The 24,797-nt window shown below is 43.8% G+C and overlaps 1 pseudogene; it reads left to right on the top strand.

The window, feature by feature from the left end:
* The first annotated feature begins 16,842 nt into the window (after positions 1-16,842).
* LOC133895104 (uncharacterized) lies at positions 16,843-24,468 on the top strand (annotated as a pseudogene).
* Positions 24,469-24,797: the final 329 nt, after the last annotated feature.

Genomic DNA, 24,797 nt, shown 5'->3' with positions numbered 1-24,797 from the left:
TAAGACGTGCGGGTGCCGAACTTCACCCTTTTTTGAAGTGACAACTGGAGCTTTGCTGTTTTTTTTCATAGAGTCATTACAAATTTAAACGCAGCATACTCTGACAAAATAAACCTCGCCCGGGCTGGGAACGACATAGTAACCTAGGTGCACCGAACACCACACAGGGACAAAAAGAAGAACCTGAATAATTGGACTTCCCCCTAACCCTAACTGACTCGGTTACGAGCCCTCACCCTCCCTAGGTATATATATGTCGACCCCAGTCCCTCCTCTCGACATTTCCATCGTTTTCGCCAAATTTCCAGAGTAGAAGCGCCGCTGGTGTGCCCTCTCATTGAGCTTCGACATCCGTCGTCGCATATCGTGCTGTCAGGTCGCTCTGAAGCACACAAACATCCACGTGCTGGTCAAACGGGATTGTCAGTGTCTCCTCTTCGAGTTCCGCCACTTGTCAGAGACGTACAAACAACGTGATGCGAGTTTGGTGAAACCCTGATGGAGCACCGTCGTACCGAGTGGATGATGTGGCCGTCCAGAGCAGGAAACTGTAAGGGCAAGTCCACCACAGTTTGATCCAAAACCTGTAGGTAAGATTATAAGTAGCCATACCCATTCGAGCCGATAGATCATGACCGCTCAATCTGAGATAGATGGCTCGGATTTAATGTCGGTAACGGCACTATCAAGCAGGCCGTTAATGCCGTTAGCTAGCCATGTCAGCAGGCCGCATTAGCTGGTTCGCCTACATGGCAGGGCCACATTAGCGTCTGTGTTGATGTGGCGTACACCTTCAGCTTTTATTTTCTTTTTAATTATTTTTTGCTCTACAGACGTCATATATAGAATTTAATAATTGAATCAATTATGTTAATGCTTTAAATAATGTTTTCCTTTAGTAAAATAATTCTACAAAATAGGAATAAATTAGAAAATAGTGTTAATAATGTTTCAATAATGTTATTTAAATTCTATTTGATGTTTTATATAGTTATCTCATTAACATAAATGCTAAAAAGTTTTAGAAGAATCCTACAAAATTTCAGAAAATCATAGATTTCTCTAGAAAATTCTAGACCATTTTCCTAAACACATAATTTCATTTGTAGTTAATCTTTCTGTTCTGTTTTAATCTTTCGGAAGCTATAACTTGTCAACCAGAACTCTGATTTGACTGTTCTTTCGCTAGATTGTCTAGAAAAGTGTGATCTTATGTGTGATGATGTCTGTGTTGTGATATTTGGTTCTTTTTGGATCTTGGTTTTCCTATGTTGTCTTTTCACTTATGTTCGTGAGTAGATGCCAATGTTCCAAGGGAGCTAGAAGGACGTCAAGACTAAGACTTTGATGATCTAACTGAGTATAGTGAAGGTAAGTTGTGTTCTTGAATATATTGATCTCAGTTTTTAAAATATTTTATTTTACAAACATGCATGCAAATAATATGTTGGGAATCTAAAGTTAGGCTTTACCCTAGTTTTCCTTGATCATCCTTGTCGCCATAGTTTGGTTTGGTTATAGAAAGGTAGATGATGCTTAGCCTTGCTTTGGGATGGTGATCATGATAATAGTTCAACTGAATATGATAATGGTCCTATGCAACTATGATAAAAGATGATGATATAACTTTTGTAGCAACATAGAATTAGGTTTTGAGAAAATTGTTTGGATGAGACTGGTACAGGATGCACCATTGGGTTAGCGGTAGTTTTTTTCTCAAATCTAAGGACCGGTTCATAGAGTGATTGTTCTGAGTTAACAGTACAACAACAAGCCTGGTATGGGATGGGCCTAGCCGATTAATTTGCTTTACTCTCAGCATTGTTTAGACCGTTTGGTTGTATGGAACGGATGGATGTACTTCTAGGGTTTCCATTGGTGTGAGAAGTTGCTTTCGTTATTAAGGTGTATTCACGTGCCAGAGAAACCATAGCGGGTATGCACATGCTGAGAGGGTCTTTGTAGTGGTCACTCGGCACACACCTTGAAAGTGTGTAAGGTACCGATGGCTACCGACAAAAGAGTTGATCATGACTTGTGGGTAAAATCTACAACCTCTGCATAGTGTAAAACAGGTTAATCAGCCATACTCACGGTTACAAGTGGCAAGAAAAACATCACATGATTAGAACCTGATGGTTTGGTCAGTTTGGTCAATCATAGTGGCGAGAACTATGATTGAGGTGTTGTTCAACCTTGGTGGTGGTAATCATGGTTTATGTGTTGGAAGGTTGGTTAAGTCAAGCTGGTTAGAATCTTGAGGTGGTTTTTTACTTTATTATTATTCACTGAATCATTACTTGTCTTCAAATTGTTTTAAAATAAATGTTGTTTATGCAAAAGAGTCATATTGCCATATTGTTGTTCAAGGCTTCATATGCATATTATTTCATCACAACTTACTGAATGCGATATGTGCTCACACTTGCTATCACTAAACACTCAGTTGGAGAAGATATGAGAGAGTTCACTGTAGACTGATCATTCTAAGCTGTTTTCTACATCGGTTTGCCTGTGGAGTCATTATGAAGGATATAATCTATATAGTTCTGCTATAGTTTTATTTGGATCTTGACTCTTGAAGGTCAATTTTTAAGATGTTTTATTACCATTAAGTTGGATAGATAAAACTTGAAAACATAAGAGATATGCTCAAAGACTTCTCATCTCCCTCTCTTCTTTTTTTATGGTTTATTTATCCCTCCCTATGCTTAAACCAATAGATGGCCTCAGATCTCAATGAAGTGTGTCACCCAAACGAATTGCGCTATGGGATTCTACCAAGGATGCTTTGGTCTGTGCTTTTGGATATAGGACACCAAAAGAAATCGTTGTACGAGGGAACAAGCCAAGCAAACGGAACATAGTGGAGTGTCACCATCTTCGTCTATGGAAGCCGCACCGACAAAGGAGAATTCCGAGTCGCTAGCACCTACTCGATGGAGACAAGAAGAGCTAGCTTTGAAGAAGGCATATGGAACGCCGCATGCCAAGCTCTCTACCGTGTATACTTGGACTATGGACCATGTCATAGGGACTCGCTGTACCACTACATCCCCATGCTTCGCCCTACAAGCCCGAAGATAATTGTCCAATGCTACTGCAATGAAGCAAACGACACACTCTAGTTGCAAGTTTAACTCACCATCACTCTGGAACAATTCTAAGAGCACGCTATGTCAGAGTTGAAGACCGTCTACCAATGCTTGGAAGATGCTAAAGAAGAGAATATTGGCCTTCACTGCCGCCTACGTGATGGTGCTACACCTACACCACCTTCACCTCCAAGCAAGAGACACGCTCCGAGCCTCTTTCAGACTCTAGATCCAACTATTGAAATTGTGACTCTAAAGGAGAACCTACAACCCCACCATTTGTACCCAATAGGGAATTAGCAATCCCATTAGAAGAGATTGATCAGTAGTGTCGCTTAGGTCATTTTGGAGTTATAGGAATGCCCATAGGCACCCCTGTCTGCATCCACATCTTAAAAGTATGGTACAAAGATGATTAATTAATATAATAAGAGTTTTTAAGTAAAATAAGTCTCTATCAACTTGGACCTTCTTTAGAATCTTATGATTTTCTCTCATCTATGTCCTACCCCCACCAGATGGTCAACACCAGGAACAACCCAGAAAGCAGTGGCAACCGCTCCACACCCCCACCTCCTCCACCATCCCCGATGAGTATGAAGCAGCTTATGGCTATGCAAACTCAGATTATGCAAGGTATGGATCAAACAATGTCCAACATGCAACATGCACTACAGACTCAACCTCCACCATAGCCACAACACCACAACCAATCTAGATTGGGAGAGTTTATGAGGACTAAACCACCCATGCTCTCCCACACCACTAAACCACTTGCTTATGATGATTGGTTGAAGACCATAGAGAAGAAGCAGTTGATCATGCAATGCAATGATTGTGAGAAAGTTCTGTATGCTACTCACCAACTCACAGGTCCTGCTACCGACTAGTGGGATGCCTTTTGGAATGCTCATGAGGGCCATGAGTAGATCGCCTAGGTGGAATTCAAGGAAGCCTTTCATCACCACCATATGCTTGTGGGAGCTATCACTATGATGAAGAAGGAATTCTGCAATCTGAAATAAGGATTTATGCCAGTGAACGACTAAGTGAATTAGTTCACTCAGCTTTCAAGGTATGCACCAGAGGATGTGGACACAGATGAAAAGAAATGGGAACATTTTTTGGATGGATTAGTCTACGGGATGTAGGCTCAACTAAGCACCCATGACTACCTAGATTTCTAGCATTTGGTGACGAAGGCACTAGAGTTGAAAGACAAGAGTCTCATGCTGGGAGAGGACCACAAGAGAAAGATGGTTGCACAAGGACAACACTCAGGTAGCAATTCTCACTCACGCACCATGCCTCAGCAAGGTCAATAGTATCAAGTACGTAATCAGTTCAAGTATGAAGCATCAACACCGTATCCTACATATCAGTAACCTCACTCAAGCAACAACACACCAGCCCTAGGTAAAAATCCCAATCCTCGGGTTCAGCCACTTAAGTTGGATATTGTAATGATTATCATCCATAAAGTCACTATGTATTGGGATTGATTTTTGAGCTCAACACATAGATTAGATTGGTAATTTTGTTGGACCAGTCTCGACATATGGGATAAGGACATTCCCTATGCGGAGTTCTCCAACAACAACAGGTACCAGTCTAGTCTACATATGGCCATGTTTGAGGCACTGTACTGGAGAAAATGCAGAACCCCCTTGTACTGGTCGAAAACTAGAGAAGGGCAAGTGTTTGGACCTGATATTCTGAAGAAGATCAAAGAGCAAGTGCAAATGATCTAGGAGAACCTGAAGACCGCTCAATGAAGGTAGAAAAGCTATGCAGACAATCGATGTACAAAATTGACTTTTGAAGTAGGAGACTTCGTGTACCTAAAGGTGTCACCCATAAGAGGACTACACTGATTTAAGGTTAGAGGCAAGCTAGCACCATGGTATATTGGCCCATTTAAGGTGATAGTAAGATGGGGAGAAGTAGCCTACTAGCTAGTGTTGCCACCTAAGCTCACTGATGTACATGATGTCTTCCACATCTCTTAGTTGAAGAAATACCTACAGGTACCAGAAGAGCAACTAACGTTAGATGAGATAGATCCAGAAGGAGATGTCACCTACACAGAGTATCTGGTTAGAATTTTGGACATTTCAAAATGGGTGATTCGAAGAAAATCACCCGTATGTGTAAGGTACATTGGAGCAACCACTCAGAGGCAAAAGTAACTTGGGAATGCGAAGAAGATCTAAAAGCGGAGTTTCCCCAGCTATTTGGAGATTAGACCAAATCTCATGGACGAGATTCACCCTAATAAGGGTAGGATTTGTAACAGCCCATTTTTCAGAATTTGCCTAATATAGAAATCACAAGGAAAAATCAACAAATAAACCAATTAAATCCCTAGTGAGATTGTTTTCCCCTTTGCTAGTTCTCCTTTTCAGAACCAAATAATATGCAAGGGATAAAAGTGAAACGATTGAATCCCCTCAGGTTGAAACCCACTTCCCCCTCTCTTTTCCACATGTGAATCATTTTCTTCCTTTCCTTAGCCCACCCTCTCCTCCTGTTGGGGAACGGGTAGGCTACGATAGCACAAATCAAAATTTTCTACCACGTTTAACCAGAAAACCATACGAGTAGGGGATCATAGATCGTTACCACTTAACGCGCAACGTAGCAGAAAAAGAGTTGGAGCATACCAGTCCAACATCGTGCGCGTCAATGTAGAGGAAGCAGCCAGTAAGCTCAGACAAGCTTTCTGTCAAGCTCTGACAAGCTCCAAGCTTCTTCATTGCACCTTACCGTCGTCAATATGATTAGCATCGTAATAGCAACAATGCCTTTATGGTATCCACACGTCCTGGGGTAGAACATCGAACGTCAGTGTGCTAGCACCGCACGTACAACTAGGGTTCGAGAGATCAGGTGGAGAGGGCATGGCTAGGGTTCGGAGTGGCCAATTGTACGTGCCCCTCCTCACACCTCCCTTTATATAGATCCTACAATGGGCTCCCACGTTGGTATCCCATTAGGACTCAATCCCTTACGGATCACAATCTGATCAAACTCTCTTACAGGTCCAATCTATGTGTCATGTTCTAACCCATTAAGTGTGTGACCTGTTAGGTTCATGTACAAATGGCTACAACTCAAAAACCTCTTTTTGAGCCAAAATCAATAGCGGTCCCTAGCATGGCATATTGACTCCCGAGTATACATAAAGATCATATCGGTTGAATCTTGATATACACGTGCATCAATCCCTTTGTCTCACGATACTAGTCAAGCTCAAGGCGAGACACGTACCATCCTTATCATAGCTCAACCATTCACTCAATCTTGTAATGGATTATTCAACTCATGATTAACTCTTTAATCACATTGTCATGGGCATCCACTTTCTAATCCAACCATATTGAGGGGCTGAGATATCTCTCTCATTATATAGGAGGAAAAAATTCCATCTTTATTGTTTACACCTCATGATATGTTTTATGATAATCCCGAAAACTACCTTTATGTCTATCTAATTACGGAGTAGCATTTTGGCAGCCCCAAAGTGTGCTACTATGAATTCTGGGAATCAATGACGATCTTAGGTCTAACGATTTTTTAGATAGACCATTTAAGATTACAACTAATGGCACATCATATAACAATCCCAACGGTATCTCAAGATGGGTCTATCTAACACTATATTCTCTAACATATGTCCATATTATGATTTGCTATCTCTATATCTATGATCTGTGAAATATGATCATCAATCAATATATGTGCTAGTCTGTGAATCATCATTGTCCCACATAATGATATAAGACTAAAGATCATTTAGAATAACATCACAATAAAATAAAGAGCTTCACAAACAAGTCACATACTTGCTAATAAATATAAATAATAATTATCTAAGGAACCAAATAACACATTATTCAAAAGTACATAAACATAGACGCGATACAATTATCTCTATAATGGTCTCTAGAGCATAACACCAACCATCTCCCTCTCTTTGGACCGAAGCCGGTCAGCCGAGAACCTAGGTCACATCCCACTTTCTTTTCCCCTTCCTCCATGCATGTTGACTACCTGGGTCGAGCCGATCTCAGCCTAACCGAGCAACTGTTGGCCTCTCTCTCTCTCTCTCTCTCTCTCTCTCTCTCTCTCTCTCTCTCTCTCTCTCTCTCTCTCTCTCTCTCTCTCTCTCTCTCTCTCCATCGGATAGCACTATCTTCAACCTCTGATCCCCTTCCTTATTTTGTCTTTGTGCATTTCCAAAAAAAATCCCACCAAGTCCACCATGGATTTAAGGTATTAAATGGACCAATTGATGCCGAGAATGGAAACTGAACAACCACAAATCAATTCTGATTTTTTTTGTTAAGATCTCGTGCTCAAGGAAAGGAAACTGACACTGGCGCGTGCGCGCACCACATTAACCCTAGGCAACCTCAGACCTGCGCCCTCACCTTATAAAACCACTCGAGACCCTCCCACGAGAACCCCCACACCACACCGAACCGATTCCATGCCTCCTCGCTGTGAGAGCACTGCCCGAGAGCATCCCCCATCGAGTTAGCATCACCACCATAGCACCTCGTCGTCACCACACCATAGGACAACTTCTTTTTGTGAAGCCCTCCATCGAGTTCATCATCCTTCCTCGGTGCTATTTCACCGCTCACCGAAGCTCTGCGACCACCACAGTGTCATTTTTTCTCAACTCTGGCGACACAGCGACGCAGGAACTCGCCATCGTAATCAAGTCATGCTGAAGCTAAGGTAGGCCATCTCTAAGTCATCCGATCTAGCGCTAGCGGTGAAGGTTAAAATGTCGCATAATCGCCCTTTTAGATTTCAGCCGTCGGATCCAAGATGAGCGCCTTAAATTCAATCCATCATAATCCCAGTCAGTCCACGTAGTTGCCCATGTGAGCAGTCATATCAGCGCCACCTCATCCTTCTATCTGACGTGTCATCCTAGTCATCGCCTAATAAACAACTTTCTGTCCTTAAAGCCCTTTTTCAGTAGGAAAATAATTAGGATAAAACTAAAAAACCCTTAATAGAGTTTTAGTTGGTAATTTAATTATGTTTTTTAGAAAATAAATTCTATAAATTTATGCTAGCCTTCTTAATTAGTTTTAAGTCATAATTTAATTCAATTATTTTTTTGTCCATAAAAAATCCTAATAAATGCTAATAAATTTCAAAAAAGCCCAAGATCACTATGAAAAAAATATGGAAAATTGAAATCTCTGTATAATCTTATGCCATTTATCCTTTTTGCCTTGATTTATCTTGCAATAGTCCTATCTTAACCGTTGTAGCCTTGATTTGATCTTTTGATTCACCATAAAATTCACCAACAATCCTAATCTACCTAATTAAGATGCTTTAAGTGTGTTCTGGTTTATTTTGGCTCTTGTTGTTTATTGGCTTTACTTTCTTTTCACGCTTAGACACTGATGTTCCGGAGGAGGAGTTTGCACCTTCAAGACCAGGATTTCGAGGAACCTACTGAACAAGAAGGCAAGTTGTCCTTGATGCATTTCATACCTATTTCGCAAATGATTTGAATACAAAACTGGATGCTAACAATCTTGTTGGGAATCCTAAAATAGGATCTACCTTAGAATTCCATATTTTCCTTGTCGTCTAGTTTTTGTGGGTTTATGGAAAGGGTAGACCTGCTTAGCCTCATTTTGAGAGTTTTGGTACATTATAATTGTCTAAAGAATTTTGATAATGGTATTATGCAATAGAGATAAAATTGATGATAATGTTTGTAGTAACATGGACTTAGGACTTAAGTGGATGGTTGAGATCTGTGTGGGTAGTGGTAGTCCTTCTCGAGTATTTTAAGAATCGGTTCGTGGAGCAACCATTCGCACAAAAAAGAAAAAACATTCGCACGAACGGTGCTTGTGCACCTTGCCACACAAGCGACATTTGTATACGTTGTTGCCAACGTATTCACTTCCCATACCGTCGCCTTACGGAACACACCGGGCCCCTACCTCGCACCGGTTGAGCCCTCGATACTAGTCGCTATCGGGATGCGTTCCTTACCTTTTGTCGTCGATGCAACATGAAACACTTAAAGCAAAACAAACACTTAAGCGCCGCTCATTTCCACGCATTACTCTTAGGGGCATAACATAACAATTTCATACATATTGGCTAGAAGAAACACAAATAGACTTTAGTGAGTTGCTTGGTGAAGTTGACATACTTACTAAACAACATTCTAAATGTGTTTAGGCTACTTAATTAAACCAATTTATGATGCCACGCTATGAGGAACCGTCCAAATAATATTCTAATTAATCACCAGGAGGATCATTATTCATAATCACAACCCCGATGATTAACCAAAATATCATCCCGGTAATCCCAGTACGTGTTTTGTGCCTAAGATTGGAACACATGCCTTTCCAACATATACATCACAATAAAGCTTAAGAAAGAGCGAGTAATTAATATTATATTACAAGTCTTTAGCCATCCAACCATTTACACCAATTTACAACAAAAGACAACAACATCTACGCAGCCGAAACATAAACTTATACAACAAAAGAGAGTGGAGCCACCCCAAAAGCACGATCTCCGAGAGTAGGATGAACTACTCTTGCCCACCACCCTGAACGGCAAGCACGAAGTAGCCAAACATCGGCTCTTTCTCACCAGCAGCACCTGAAAATACAGGCATGAGTACAAAGGTACTCGCAAGACTTAAACTATAAAGAGCACATATACATAGCTCGACTCCAAGAATTATGTATTGAGCCATTAGCAAGAAAATGCCACATGGTTATGTTAAACATAAGCGGTAAGCAACATAGACACATAGATGTAAGCAATTAACTTAACCAACAGCAACATAACTCTACCCTGCCATAACCAACTGAACATAAATAAATAGAACCATTATGAACATACATGAACAAAGACTAACTCAACCATCTCCCACATATCCAACCATCAACCACAAGCAAAAACTCTACGACCGATGCAATGGACTGAAGCATGCTCATTACCGACAACGCGGCATTTCGAAATGATTTTACACCCTGTAGGGGGATACTCCTGCACCCACACGACTTGAGGACCATACGGCTTGCATGACCACACAGATCCATACAAGGGGTACTCACGTCAACCTTTTCCAATAAGCCCCAACCATTTGGATCATGCATCACTCAGCGCGGAGGTACTAGAACTACACCCGGAGCAAACTAGCACCTCTTACAAGCCCATCCGCTCACACCGTTGATGTTCACGCCCAAATGATCCCAACTACAGAGGTATTTGGCTCACCTTACCATTAGATCGGCATGTCGTGAGTAAGGTAAGTGCTAAAGCCAACTACACCGACGATCGGTGCTTAAATGATGCAAGCGGTCTACGGTGTCTGGGTTCCTCTCCCAACCTGCCCCCAGGACTTTTCTCCGGAGCAGATAACACCCCTAGCACCGCACACATCTCGTCTCATACTCACCACTCATCCAACTATCATCAACCCATATCCAATATTGTGATCATTGCGAAAGTAAATAACGCCTATGCTAGCGAACGATGAAACAATTCAAGGTACAAGTAATGCATTCAACATAGGATCTACCAACTTGTACCTGATCTCGACTCGACACATGCAAACATACATAAGCATAGTTCATAAATTTTAGACTTCATTCAATTGAACAAAGGTGCAATATGCTTAGTTACTTGCCTTGCTGCTCTTGGGTTTGCCTGACACTCCCCGCATAGAATTCACAGAAATGCAGGAGCTCGCTGCCGCCTTCGCTCACACCCACGTCACACTTCGGTTCTTCGTTCACTAAAGAAGAGCGCATGCAATGATGAGTACGAATGAAGTGTAAATATGTATGCCACAAAAATGCATATGATAAATTCAAAACAATTATGCCTTATAATGTACAAAAACATTTTTTCTAAATAGAAAAAAGTCATAAGAAGACTAGTAAAATTGGTTTCACCCATTTTGGGCTTGCGATGAATTAACGGTGAACTAAAGAAGCTTTAACCTATTTATTAATCTCATAAAATTATTTGATTTTTTAATGTCTGGAGACATTTTTAATAGGTATATTAGGTTATTATGAAACCAAAAAAAAATGGTTTCATAATTTTTGAAGCTACACAGAGAATTTATTATGAATTTTACAAATTTCAACCAATAGTAAATTTTGCTGAAAAAGGTCCTGCTGAGTTGACCACAGTCAGACCGCCAACAGGGGTGGTCAGACTGCCGAAAATTGCGATCAAACTGCCGGCATGCAGAGAGGTTTGGGTTCTAGCGGTCATACCAGCCGAGGGGCGGTCGGACCATTGGAACAATGGTTAGATCGCCGGAAAGCATGGTCAGACCGCTAGGAGCGGCCGGGGGCACTAGGTAAGCTCACCGGCAACGATTCCAACGATTCCGGTGGCTTTTGAGGTGGGGATTTGGACCTAGAGCACCCTCTTGACCTCCTCTACCGCATAGGACCACACGTATAAGCCAAAATCGATCAAAACTTGGCTATTGCCTTCAATGCTCAAGAACACTAGAACTTCACAACCTTAGCTCCAAATTCGAAATCTATCCAACCAAAACATGGATTCTTGACATGTAAGCCTAGGGGACTCACCCAAGGGTCTTTGCCGAGGTTGTTGACCACCGGGTGAAGGAGGAAACAGAGGGAAATCGAAGAAATCCGGTGTTCCTTGTGCTTCAACCAAGAACACCAAAAGACATCAAATCCGACTCGAATCCTTCGGAAAAACGAAAATGAATTGGATGGATGGATAGCTTATGAGCTCGTGATCATGTGAGTACCACATGCATACCTCAAATCCTTCTCTTGAGGTCGGATTTTGGGAGAAAGGGAGAGAGAGCTTGAGATGTGAGAGGGGGGGGCAGCTCCCCTGTGCTAGACTGGTGGAGAGGGAGCACGGGAGAGTGATGGAGGGCAGGTGGCTGCACGTGAGGGAGAGGGAGGGATGGTTGGCCCACTCCGGTGGGGCCCACGTGCTAGAGAAATAAAGTATTTCCAATGCGATTTCTATTCTTTCTCTCTCGGAATAGTTTCTCTCATCTGAATGACTTTAAATGAATTGCTCTAGAGTTACAAAACAAAATCACACAAAATTAAACATAATGCTTAAGAAGCATATTTATGCTTAATTATGTAATTACGGATTTTGGGATGTGACAAACCTCCCCCCCCCCCCTAAGAAGAATCTCGTCCCGAGATTCAGTAAGGTTAAGGTGAAGTTGACGGCGACAAGGCGGGAAGGATTCTTCCATGAACGGAGAAGAATTTCACCGAAACACATCGGCGGAATGAAAAGACGGCCAACGGACCCCCACTGTGCCCTGGCGGTCAGGCCGACGCTAGGACCGGTCAGACTGCGACACGCTTGGACCGCGGGTTTGTTAGTTAGACCAAAATCTATACAGAGAGTTTTTGGCTCTGACGGTGGGACCGCAGGTCTTGTGGCGATCAAACCGCCCATCAACGGTCAGACCGGCAAATCAATTGCGGTCAGACCACGAGCCAGCAGAGAGCAAAAACAGGTTCCACTTGCTTTGGGTTGGGTCATCTTCCAAACATAACTCCTTTGAGACTTGATTTCCATTCAACATGGCGATGAATATATACATGCGAGAGGTTCCAAATGTACACATGTTACAATGGTATTTACAAATCCTCAAAGAGTTTGGGATACTCGAAGCAGATTTTAGCCTCACGCTCCCACGTCACTTCGACTTCCGAATGATTGCTCCATTGGACTTTGACGAACTTTATGGAATAACGTCGAGTTTTGCATTCCGCTACGTCCAATATCCAGATCGGTCGCTCACAATATGTAAGATCCAGTTGCAACTCTTGGTTTGCAACTTCGATTACCTCGGTTGGGACTCGGAGGCACTTCTTCAACTGCGAGATGTGAAACACGTCATGCACGGCGGAGAGAGATGATGGAAAGTCCAATTGATAGGCTACCTCTCCACGCCGGCCAACAATTTGAAAAGGCCCCACATAGCGAGGCGCTAGCTTGCCTCGAACTTGGAAACGTCGGACGCCTTTTAGAGGTGAAACATTAAGATACACATAATCTCTAATTGCGAACTCAAGATCTCGGTGGCGGCAATCCGCATTGCTCTTCTGTCATGATTGTGCCATGAGAAGACACTTCTGAATAGCTAGAACATGCTCTTCGGCCTCTTTGACCAAATCCGGGCCTAGAAAAGCCCTTTCCCCGGATTCAGACCAATTCAATGGCGTTCGGCATCGTCGGCCATATAGAGCTTCAAATGGCGACATTTCAATGCTCGTTTGGAAGCTATTGTTATATGAGAACTTGGCAAATGGCAAGCAAATGTCCCACCTCTTCCCATAAGTGAGAACACAAGCCCAGAGCATGTCCTCCAGAATCTGATTCACCCTCTCAGTTTGACCGTCGGTTTGAGGATGATACACGGTGCTATGGAAAAATACGGTCTCCATAGCCTCATGAAGGCTCCTCCAGAAATGAGAAGTGAACTGAATGCCTCAATTAGAAACGATCTTCTTCAGAATCCAGTGGAGGCAAACAATCCGATTGAGGTATAGCTCCGTATATTGCTTGGTCAAAAATGTGTTTTTGATGGGCAAGAAGTGAGCGGACTTCATCAACCAATCCACAATGACCCAAATTGAGTCACAGCCATGCAAGGTCTTTGGCAATCAAGTAATGACATCCATGCAGATCTCCTCCCACTTCCAAGAGGGAATGGGCAAGGGCTGGAGCGTACCAGCTAGCTTGAGATGCTTGGCCTTCACCCTTCAGCAGATATCACACTCAGCAACATATCGAGCGATTTCTCGCTTCATGCGAGTCCACCAAAATCATGGCTTGAGGTCTTGATACATTTTTGTGCTCCTTGAATGAATGGATAGCAACGAGTCATGAGCCTTATCCAGTATCTTCTTTCTTAATGCCTCAACCTTTGGAACCACAGAATACCCTGGTCATCTTTAGAAAAGCACACGGCCTTTCCGATCTTCATTTTCTCTCAGATTCTGGCCATGATGCCCTTATCATCCTTCTGAGCTGCCTTGATATCATCCAAGAGAGTATATTTGATCTCTAGATTGGAAATAAAACCATCTGGAACCATTTCGAGTCCAAGCTTCCAAAAGTCATCACAAAGTGTGGCATTCCCGGGCTCGACCATAAGACAATTGCATCGAGCCTTTTGACTCAGTGCATCGGTGGCCACATTCGCCTTGTCGGGATGATAATGAACCTCCAGCTCGTAGTCTTTGATCAATTCGGGCCACCTTCGCTGCCTCATGTTCAAATCTGCCTGAGTGAAAATATACTTGAGGCTCTTCTGATCCGTATAGATACGACACATATTCCCCAGTTGATAATGGCGCCAAATCTTCAGAGCGTGCACAACTACCGCAAACTCCAAGTCATGGGTTGGATAGTTCTCTTCATGGTGTTTCAATTGCCGTGAGGCATAAGTAACAACTCTGCCCTCTTGCATAAGGACACATCTGAGAACTATGCGGGAAGCATCGCAATACACGTCGAAACCCTTGTCCACCTCAAGCTGAGCGAGAACGGGAGCGGTCGTGAGCAGTTTCTTCAAAGTCTGGAAAGCTAACTCATATTCACTCAACCACTCAAACACACTTCCTTACTTCAACAGCTCAGTCATCGGCTTGGCAATTTTGGAGAAATTCTCAATGAACCGGCGGTAATAAGCCACAAGTCTGAGAAAACTCCGGATATCGGTGACATTCTTGGGTTGAACCCAATTGAGCACACCTTGCACCTTGCTCGGGTTAACTGCGACACCATTTTCAGACAACACATGACCAGAAAAGCGACCTCCTTGAGCCAGAACTCACACTTGCTAAGCTTGGCATATAGTTGGTGATCTCAAAGGCGGCCAAGAACAACACGAAGGTGCTCTACATGCTCTTCCTCAGTCTTTGAGTATATAAGAATGTCGTCGATGAAAACCATGATGAACTTGTCAAGTTCCTCCATGAACACAGTGTTCATCAAGTACATGAAGAACATTGGGGCATTTGTCAAGCCGAAGGACATGACGGTATACTCATAAAGACCATAACAAGTTGAGAAAGCCGTCTTTGGAATATCCTCCGGTCGGACCTTAATTTGATGATAGCCCAATCTCAAGTCAATCTTCGAGAAAACCCAGGCACCGGTCAACTGATCGAACAGAATATGTATCCGAGGAAGCGGATCTTGTTCTCGATAGTGACCTCATTCAATGGATGATAATCAACACACATCTACAGAGTGTCATCCTTCTTCTTCACAAAGGGTGCCAAGCATCCCCAAGCTGAGGAGTTCAGACGTATGAAACCCTTCGACAACAACTCCTGAATCTGTTTCTTCAACTTAACTAGCTCAACTGACAACATCTTATACGACTTCCTCGAAACTAGGGCCACTTCGGGCACAAGGTCAATAGAGAATTCCACGGCGCTGTCGGGTGGCATCCCTGGCAACTCATCAGAAAAGACATCCGGGAATTCACACACCACAGGAATACTCAACAGATCCATGGTGGGGATAGCCTTCTGAGCGTAAAGGCAAGGATCAACGGCCTCAAGCTTCAAATGAATTTGGGTGCCGGACGGACCATTAAGGGTGATGGTCCGCTGAGCACAATCCATGACAGCTTCATTCTTGGTAAGTCAATTCATCCCCAATATGACATCTATCCCCTTTGAGTCCATCACCAACAAATTGGCACGGGAAGGTATCTCGTTGATAATCACCGATGCGTTGGACACGCATTAGCTCCGGGTGCATGTATAAGATAAGACGTAGGGGTGGTGCCGATTCTCAACCCGTGCCGCCGTGTATAACTCGTCGCTAAGAAACAGTGAGAAGCTCTAGAATCGAAAAGAATGACTGCAGGAGCAACGACAAAATTTGAATGCATAAGCAAACATACCCATCAGCATGTTGTCACCCTCATGAACCTCTTCAGCGGTGGTGTGGCGCACTCGGCCACGCTTGGGGATGTGGGTGGTCTGAGAAGACTGCGGTGCAGACTGAGCAGGTGGTGGCCTTGAAGCAATCACCACAGCTCCCTGCTTTGGATATGGGCAATCCTGAGCATAGTGGCCGACACGACCATAGTTGTAGCACGGGCCGCCAGAGCCACCTGTCACGCTCACTTGAGAGCCGACGGCTCTTGCAGGCTGCCCTTGTGGAGCGGACAAAGCCGGATGCTACACCAACCATATCAGTCGTGGAGCAATCGATGCCGACTCGTGAGATGGTGGGGGTTGACTCTTAGTGCGGTGCGTTGAGAGCTCCTGCCCATGGAAGGCGACAGACCCCTCTTGCGCTTCTTCTCCTCCTAGTGGTTCTTGAGCTTGAACTCCACCATGAGAGATGTGCTCACCAACTTGTTGAAGTCCGTGAACTCATGTGCGGATAGCCGGTCTTGCATCTTCGAGTTGAGGCCATTAACAAAGCGGTATTGCCTCCGCTCGTTAGTGTTCACCTCATCGGGAGCATACTGTTCAAGGTGGTTGAACACCTGCACGTACTCCATCAATGATTTACCTCCTTGCCTGAGGTCCATGAATTCCATTCTTTTGATCTCCATAAGACCCTTAGGAATATGAAAATCCCGAAATGCCTGGCGGAACTCCGCCCAAGACACCCGATGATTAGCAGGGTGCATGGCCAAGTAGTTGGACCACCACACGCTTGCCGTGCCTTAGAGCTAATGGGCGGCGAAGAGCGCCTCCTCGTGGTCCTCGAACCAAAGGAGAGCGAGTTTCTACTTGTTGGTGTGAAGCCAATGGTCAGCGTCGAGTGGGTCCTTAGCCCGCGTGAAGGTAGGTGGCTGAGTCTGCAGAAAATCCGAGAAGTCATCTCGGCGCCTGACCCCACCTCCTCCATGAGGGGCCGTGTTACGCACGAGAGCTTCAAGAAGCGTCGTCTGAGCTTGACGGTTTTGCTCAATTTGCATTAGCACCTCCGCCATGCTCGGCGGTGGAGGCGGGTTATTCTCATTAGAACCTTCAAGAAGATCACCCAAACTGGCATGGGTTCTCATCCTATGGTGACGATGAAAAGAAAGAGAGGCAAAAGGTTAAACTCTGACATAGGTGAAAGATCAAACTCCAACTAATGCTACTTTGCTATATCGGACCTCGCTTATTTGGATCCGTATACTACATAATGATGAAAATGTATGTTCAAAGGCATGGTGCAAAATGAACAATAGAATATGAAAATATGCTCGACCCTTAACTATATGTTTCTTTCTCGAGTGCATCTCTCCCCAAACAAGCATATCATACATCACCCTTCACACGAAAAAGAATAAACATTCGCGTGAACGGTGCTTGTGCACCTTGCCGCACAAGCGACATTTGCATATGTTGTTGCCAACATATTCACTTCCCATACCGTCACCTTACGGAACAAACCAGGCCCCTACCCCGCACCGGTTGAGCCCCCGATACTAGCGCTATCGGGATGCGTTCCATACCTTTTGTCGTCGATGCAACATGAAACACATATGCAGCACAACACGAAAACAAACATTTAAGCGCCGCTCATTTCCACGCATTACTCTTAGGGGCATAACATAACAATTTCATACATATTGGCCAGAAGAAAAACAAATAGACTTTAGTGAGTTGCTTGGTGAAGTTGACATACTTACTAAACAACGTTCTAAATGTGTTTAGGCTACTTAATTAAACCAAGTTCCGATACCATGCTATGAGGAATCGTTCAAATAATATTCTAATTAATCACCAGGAGGATCATTATTCATAATCACAACCTCGATGATTAACCAGAATATCATCCCGGTAGTCCCGGCACGTGTTTTGTGCCTAAGATCGGAACACATGCCTTTCTAACATATACATCACAACAAAGCTTAAGAAAGAGCGAGTAATTAATATTATATTACAAGTATTTAGCCATGCAACTATTTTCACCAATTTACAACAAAAGACAACAACATGTATGCAGCGGAAACATAAACCTATACAACAAAAGAGAGTGGAGCCACATGCCCTTAGGCTCCACCCCAAAACTATGACCTCCGAGAGTAGGATGAACTACTCTTGCCCGCCACCCTGAACGGCAGGCACAAAGTAGCCAAACACTGGCTCTTTCTCACCAGCAACACCTAAAAACACAGGCATGAGTACGGAGGTACTAACAAGACTTAAACCATAAAGAGCACATATACATAGCTCGACTCCAAGAATTATGCATTGAGCCATTAGCAAGGAAAAGCCATATGGTTAAGTTAAACATAAGCGGTAAGCAAACTAGACACATAGATGTGAGAAATTAACTTAACCAACAACAACATGACTCTACCCTGCCATAACCAACTGAACATAAATAACTGAAACCATTATGAACATACATGAACAAAGACCAACTCAACCATCTCCCACATATCCAACCATCAACCACAAGAGAAAACTCTACGACCTATGCAGATAAATAGAAGCATGCTCATGATCAAGAGCGCAACATTTCAAAATGTTTTTACACCCTGCAGGGGGATACTCCTGGACCCACACACGACTTGAGGACTATACGGCTTGCATGACCACATAGATCCATACAAGAGAGTACTCATGTTAACCTTTCCCAATAAGCCCCAACCATTTGGATCATGCATCGCTCAGCGCGGAGGTACTGGAACAACTCCCGGAGCAAACTAGCACCTCTTACAAGTTCGTCCGCTCACACCGTCGATGTTCACACCTAAATGATCACAGCTACAGAGGTATTCGGCTCACCTTACCATTAGATCGCCCAAATGATCACAGCTACAGAGGTATTCAGCTCGCCTTACCATTAGATCGGCATGTGATGAGTAAGGTAAGTGTTAAAGCCGACTACACCGACGATCAGTGCTTAAATGACGCAAGCAGTCTACAGTGTCTAAGTTCCTCTCCCGGCTGCCCCCAGTACTTTCCTCCGAAGCAGATAACACCCCTAGCACCACCCACTTCTCGTCTCATACTCACCACTCATCCAACCATCATCAACCCATATCCAACATTGTGATCTTACAAAAGTAAATAACGCTTATGCTCGTGAACGATGAAACAATTCACCGCTCGACTTCTACCAAATGACCTATGCATTGCTAAGCATTACTATTTAACTTGTAATCTAGACACCAACAACATACTCAAGGCAACAAGGAAAGGATGAACAACAATTTGAGGTATAAGTAATGCATTCAACATAGGATCTACCCACTTGTACCCAATCTCGACTCGACACATGCAAACATACATAAGCATAGTTTATAAATTTTAGACTTCATTCAATTGAATAAAGGTGCAATATGCTTAGTTACTTGCCTTGCTGCTCTTGGGTTTGCCTGACACTCCCCGCACAGAATTCACAGAAACGCAGGAGCTCACTGCCGCCTTCGCTCACATCCGCATCATGCTTCGGTTCTTCGTTCACTAAAGAAGAACGCATGCAATGATGAGTATGAATGAAGTGCAACTATGTATGCCACAAAAATACATATGATGAAATGCCATAAAATTATGCTTATAATGTATGAAAACATTTTTCCTAGATAGAACAAGACATAAGAATACTAGCAAAATTGGTTTCACCCATTTTGGGGTTGCGATGAATTAACAGTGAATTAATGAAGCTTTAACCTAATTAATAAATCTCATAAATTTAATTAATTATTAATGTCTGGGGACATTTTTAAGAGGTAGATTAGGTTATTATGAAACCATCAAAATTGGTGTCATAAGTTTTGGAGCTACAAAGAATTCATTATGAATTTTACAAATTTCAACCAACAGTAAACTGTGCTGAAAATAATTCTGCTGAGTTGACTGCGGTCAGACCGCCGAGAGTCAGGGTCAGACCGCCGACGTGCAGATAGATTTGGGTTCTGAAGGTCAAATTGGCCCGAGGAGCGGTCGGACCCCTGGAACGACGGTCAGACCGCCGGAAAGCGCGCTCAGACCGCTGGGAGCGCCCGGGGGGCACTAGGTGAGCTCACCGGCGATGATTTTGGCGATTTCAATGGCTTTTGGGGTGGATATTTGGACCTAGAGCACCCTCTTAACCTCCTCTACCGCATAGGACCACACGTATAAGCCAAAATCGACCAAAACTCGACTATTGCCTTCAATGCTCAAGAACACTAGAACTTCACAACCTTAGCTTCAAATTTGAAATATATCCAACCAAAACATGGATTCTTGACATGTAAGCCTAGGGGACTCACCCAAGGGTCTTTGTCGAGGTTGTTGACCACCAGGTGAAGGAGGAAACAGAGGAAAATCGAAGAAATCCCGTGTTCCATGTGCTTCAACCAAGAACACCAAAAGACATCAAATTCGGCTCAAATTCTTCGAGAAAACGAAAATGAATTGTATGGATGGATAGCTTATGAGCTCGTGATCGCGTGAGTACCACATGCGTACCTCAAATCCTTCTCTTGAGGTCGGATTTTTGGAGAAAGGGAGAGAGAGCTTGAGAGGGGAGAGAGGGGGCAACTCCCCTGTGCTAGACCGATGGAGAGGGAGCACGGGAGAGTGAGGGAGGGCAGGTGGCTACACGTGAGGGAGAGGGAGGGATGGTTGGCCCACTCTGGTGGGGCCCACGTGCTAGAGGAACAAAGTATTTTTAATGCGATTTCTATTCTCTTCTCTCTCGGATTAGTTTCTCTCATCCGAATGACTTTAAACGAATTGCTCTAGAGTTACAAAACAAAATCACACAAAATTAAACATAATACTTAAGAAGCATATTTATGCTTAATTATGTAATTACGGATTTTGGGACGTGACAACACAAGAAACATAATGGTGTAATTCCCTAGATTCGTATAGTTGAGGTGTAATTCATACGGCGGTGAAATCTTAGCAGTTCGACACTTATTTGGAGGGGCTTTGTAAATGCCTTGTAATTGGATTCCTAGCTCACACCTTGAAAGTGTGTAAGAGTTTTTCGTCAGCCAGATACTTGGCAAAACGGGAAGACATGTCTTGTGGGTAAAGTGTACAACTCCTGCAAAGTGTAAAACTGATTAATCAGTCGTGCTCGAGGTCAAGAGTGGCAAGGAACCCTCACATGATTAGAAACAACTTGTGATCTAGTTTGGTCAGTCACGATTGTGGGAATTGTGGTTGAGGTAGTTGGATAATTGATCAACCATGGTGGTGGGAACTATGCTCGAGGTATTTGGAATCCTGGTTAGAGAAAGGTGGTTGGAACCTTTGGTTTGGTCAGGTGGTTGGAATCCAGGGTTAAATCAAGATAGTTGGAACCTTGAGGTTATTGATTAATTGCTATTCATTTAATTTAATTACTCACTTTAAATTATTGTTTTTAGTCAATTTTGGCATTTATGTAAATAAGCCCATGTTAGCTTTATTCCTGATTTATGCCCCATATGCATTTTTACCACAACTTGTGGAGTATAACATATACTCTCACTTGCTATATCCAAACAAGTTTCTTAATCGGGGAAGATTTTGAGGACTTTGTGGAAGATGGCACATTCTAAGTTGTGCTCTCTGTCGATTGCACGTGGTATTGCCCAGTTGAAGATGAAGAATTTATGTCGTTTCCTATGCCGTTTTATTTGCTTTATATGGATTTGTTATCTATGAAGTCCTCGTGTATTAAGATTGTTTACTGGCTCAATATATGATAAGGGATTGGTCTTTTCTTAGATCGGTCTCGACACCATGCCTTCAACTTGAAAGGCCCACTCGAAGACGCCCAAACGCATAATGGCCTTTGGCATTAGCTACTGGATCTCCAGGTCGAAGAGCACCAAAACATCCTCCATGAACATGGAGAGGGGAAAATGGAACCCGGCATCTAGGAACTCCTAGAAGACGATGACTTTTTCATCCTCATGATAGGAGACAGCTTGGCCCTTCGGAGGAGGATGAGCATCCGTGATGCTCCGAAGGACACCTTTCTCAAGCAAGCGCTTCAGAAACTAATGAGAAACTCGGCACGGATTAAGGATGGTTGTCGAAGGATAATCTTACATACCCTTCACTTTTCTGAATCTGGATTCAGGGCAACAACCTTGCCAGAGTGACCCATCTCCGAGAAATGAAGGTCGGGGAGAAGGAAAGATGAGGATGAGCAACCCGAAGATGGTGATGGAGAGTGTGGTAGGAACAGACAAGTGTGTTGCAAGCAAATTAGTCAATGATGAGCACCGCGTCATTCTCTCAAGATCTTATTTATATAGGCCAAGAGGGACCGATCATGTTGGTTCAATGACCAATGGATGGTGGACGTGTGTCCCGAGCTCACCCAGGCGTCAGCATTAATGGCATGCCTCCCCACATCAATGCCTTGAATACAATAAAGAAGTTTGTTGATTCCAATTTACCTGATAGAAGAATTCTGGTTCGAAAGGAGAACGATAGGCGGAGAACGTTGTGTTAAGTAAACACGCTGGAACATTTTGTGAGATTTCTCTAGTTTCTGACCAATCGTAAATTCTACTCTGCTGCAGGTTGATTTGGTTTCTACAGTCCACATTGCTGACAAAGAGTATGTGCTTTTGGCTCGTTTCATGTTTAAGAATTATTTTTCATGTGTTTCATAGCTGTTCTCATGTTGACATACATTGCCTATGAATTATCGTTGTGCTTATTCCAATATCCCTGCACCTGTTTCGGTAATTGAATGTTTTTCTACAAAGTTAATTTGCTGAGATTTGTTATTTTTCTTCAGATACGTTGATAGACTGCAGCAAGCGGTTGAAGATTATGATTGTCCTGTATGAAATGGTGACGAGTCGGGAGAATTTGAACAATCCGAAAGAGGTGACGAGTCCTGTTTAGCATACATTTCCACCTGATTTACAAATTATGTGTACAATTTTCTATTTTTATTTCCCTGGCCACTTTATTAGACTTTATTTTAATTGAACGTTCTTTGCCTTCCAGAGTGAAAGAGGTGAAAGTATTCACATTTGCAGTAGAAATAACACTGAAATCGACCAAAGGCTTGGTACAACCAACTTCCATGCCAGATGGTCTTGACTTTTGGAGATCGAAATTGCTCTGGGCCTCACGTGTACTACCAATGCCGCTCATTGGACTACTCGTCATCACTGGGCTTTTGTTTTTGCCAGTGGAAAATCAAGATGGATATCCTGAGGTGGAGGCATTGTCTAGGCTAGATTTTGGAGCTGCACTGAAGATTTTCTTGGCAAAGCAACTGACATCTGAGTGAGTAGTCTGAAACCAGTTAGGCAAATAAAGTGTAAATAAAGTAATGAATTAATTATTTCTTCTTTTTTGTATTTTTAAAGTTTCACAGCTGTGATTGCCACTGAGAAGATAAAGGAATCAATAAACCGTGGGTACAAGACAATAGCAGTCTTTTATGGTGGTGGGTAGAGATGGTCAAATGGATCAGTCGTGCTGACCCGACATGGGCTCAGTCCGGCTACGGCACGGCCCGATAGGCTCAGATACTGTAACGGGTCGTGCCGTGTCGGTTCGTGTGCCGCGCCCTCGGTCCACAGCACACCACGTGAAGTACAGTACCATGCCGGACCGGTCCGGGCACGGTTGCGGCAAGACAGGCCGGTCCGGGCACGGTTGCGGCACGACAGGCCGTGCCAGGCCACTGGGCGGTGGGGCCGAGCGGCGGGGCGAGGGCGGCGTGACCGGGCAGGGTGGGCGCGACCAGGCAGCGGGGTGGGGTGAGACTGGGACGACAGGGCGGGGGTGGGCGGCCGGGACGGGGTGGGAAGCTGCCGGAGTGACCGGGTGGCATGGTGAGGCGGCGCAGGGGCGGGGCAGCGCGGCGAGGTGGCGCGGGGGCGGGCAGCCGGTGCGAGGGGGGTGGGTCGTGCCCGTGCCGACCTGTCTAAACCGGGCCATACCGTGTCGGCCCACCGTGCCGAGGTGTCGACCCAGGCACACCCCTACTAGTCGTGCCGTGCCAACCCGATCCGTCTACCCTCGTGTCTAGACCGTGCCTACAGTGCCGTGTCTTAGACCGGTTCAGTAGACACGGCCTAGTTGACCATCTTTAGTGGTGGGCATATGCCAGACCTGGGATCACGTCTTCGAGAAGAGCTGAATATGGTCCCAACTGACGTGCAGTGAGTCACAGCATGGTCAATAAGAAGCCAGGAGCTAGACAGCAAATCCATTCCAATGTTGAAGATAATGGCTGAGGTTTCAGGCTGGCCTTTGAATAGATACGAGAAGCTTGCTCTGCTCATATTTTCATTAGTTCTCGCAGTGGATCTTTGGTTCTGGGAGCTCCTTGTGGGTACTGCCGTGGATTGGGCATCTTTGCTGGTTCCTGGATTGATCAGTTTAATGGTCCATTGTGACCAACAAGTGGGAGGAAGCAGAAACCTAGCAACACACTACTATACAAGTGGCAGTGTATAAAATAGAAATTCATTTTCTGTTTCAATTCTGTCCAGCTATCGCTGGAATACCGCAACATACTTTTGTAGATAAAACATTTGGTTTCCATCAAATTGAAATGGGATTAGTGATAAAGGTGTATGTACTTGCTCTAGTTTTTATGTTGACTTTTGCTGAATGATATTTGGATCAACAGATATAGTTTACTAGTATAAACTTGTCATTGTATTTATTTCTTCCTTCTTATCATCTTATACAGGGTGATCAAGAGCAGTGACAGGCTATAAGT

This window comes from Phragmites australis, chromosome 16, assembly GCF_958298935.1.
Source record: "Phragmites australis chromosome 16, lpPhrAust1.1, whole genome shotgun sequence".
NCBI classification, from domain to species: domain Eukaryota; kingdom Viridiplantae; phylum Streptophyta; class Magnoliopsida; order Poales; family Poaceae; genus Phragmites; species Phragmites australis.
Note: the sequence above shows the minus strand (reverse complement) of the source record. Positions and strands in the feature narration are given on the sequence as shown.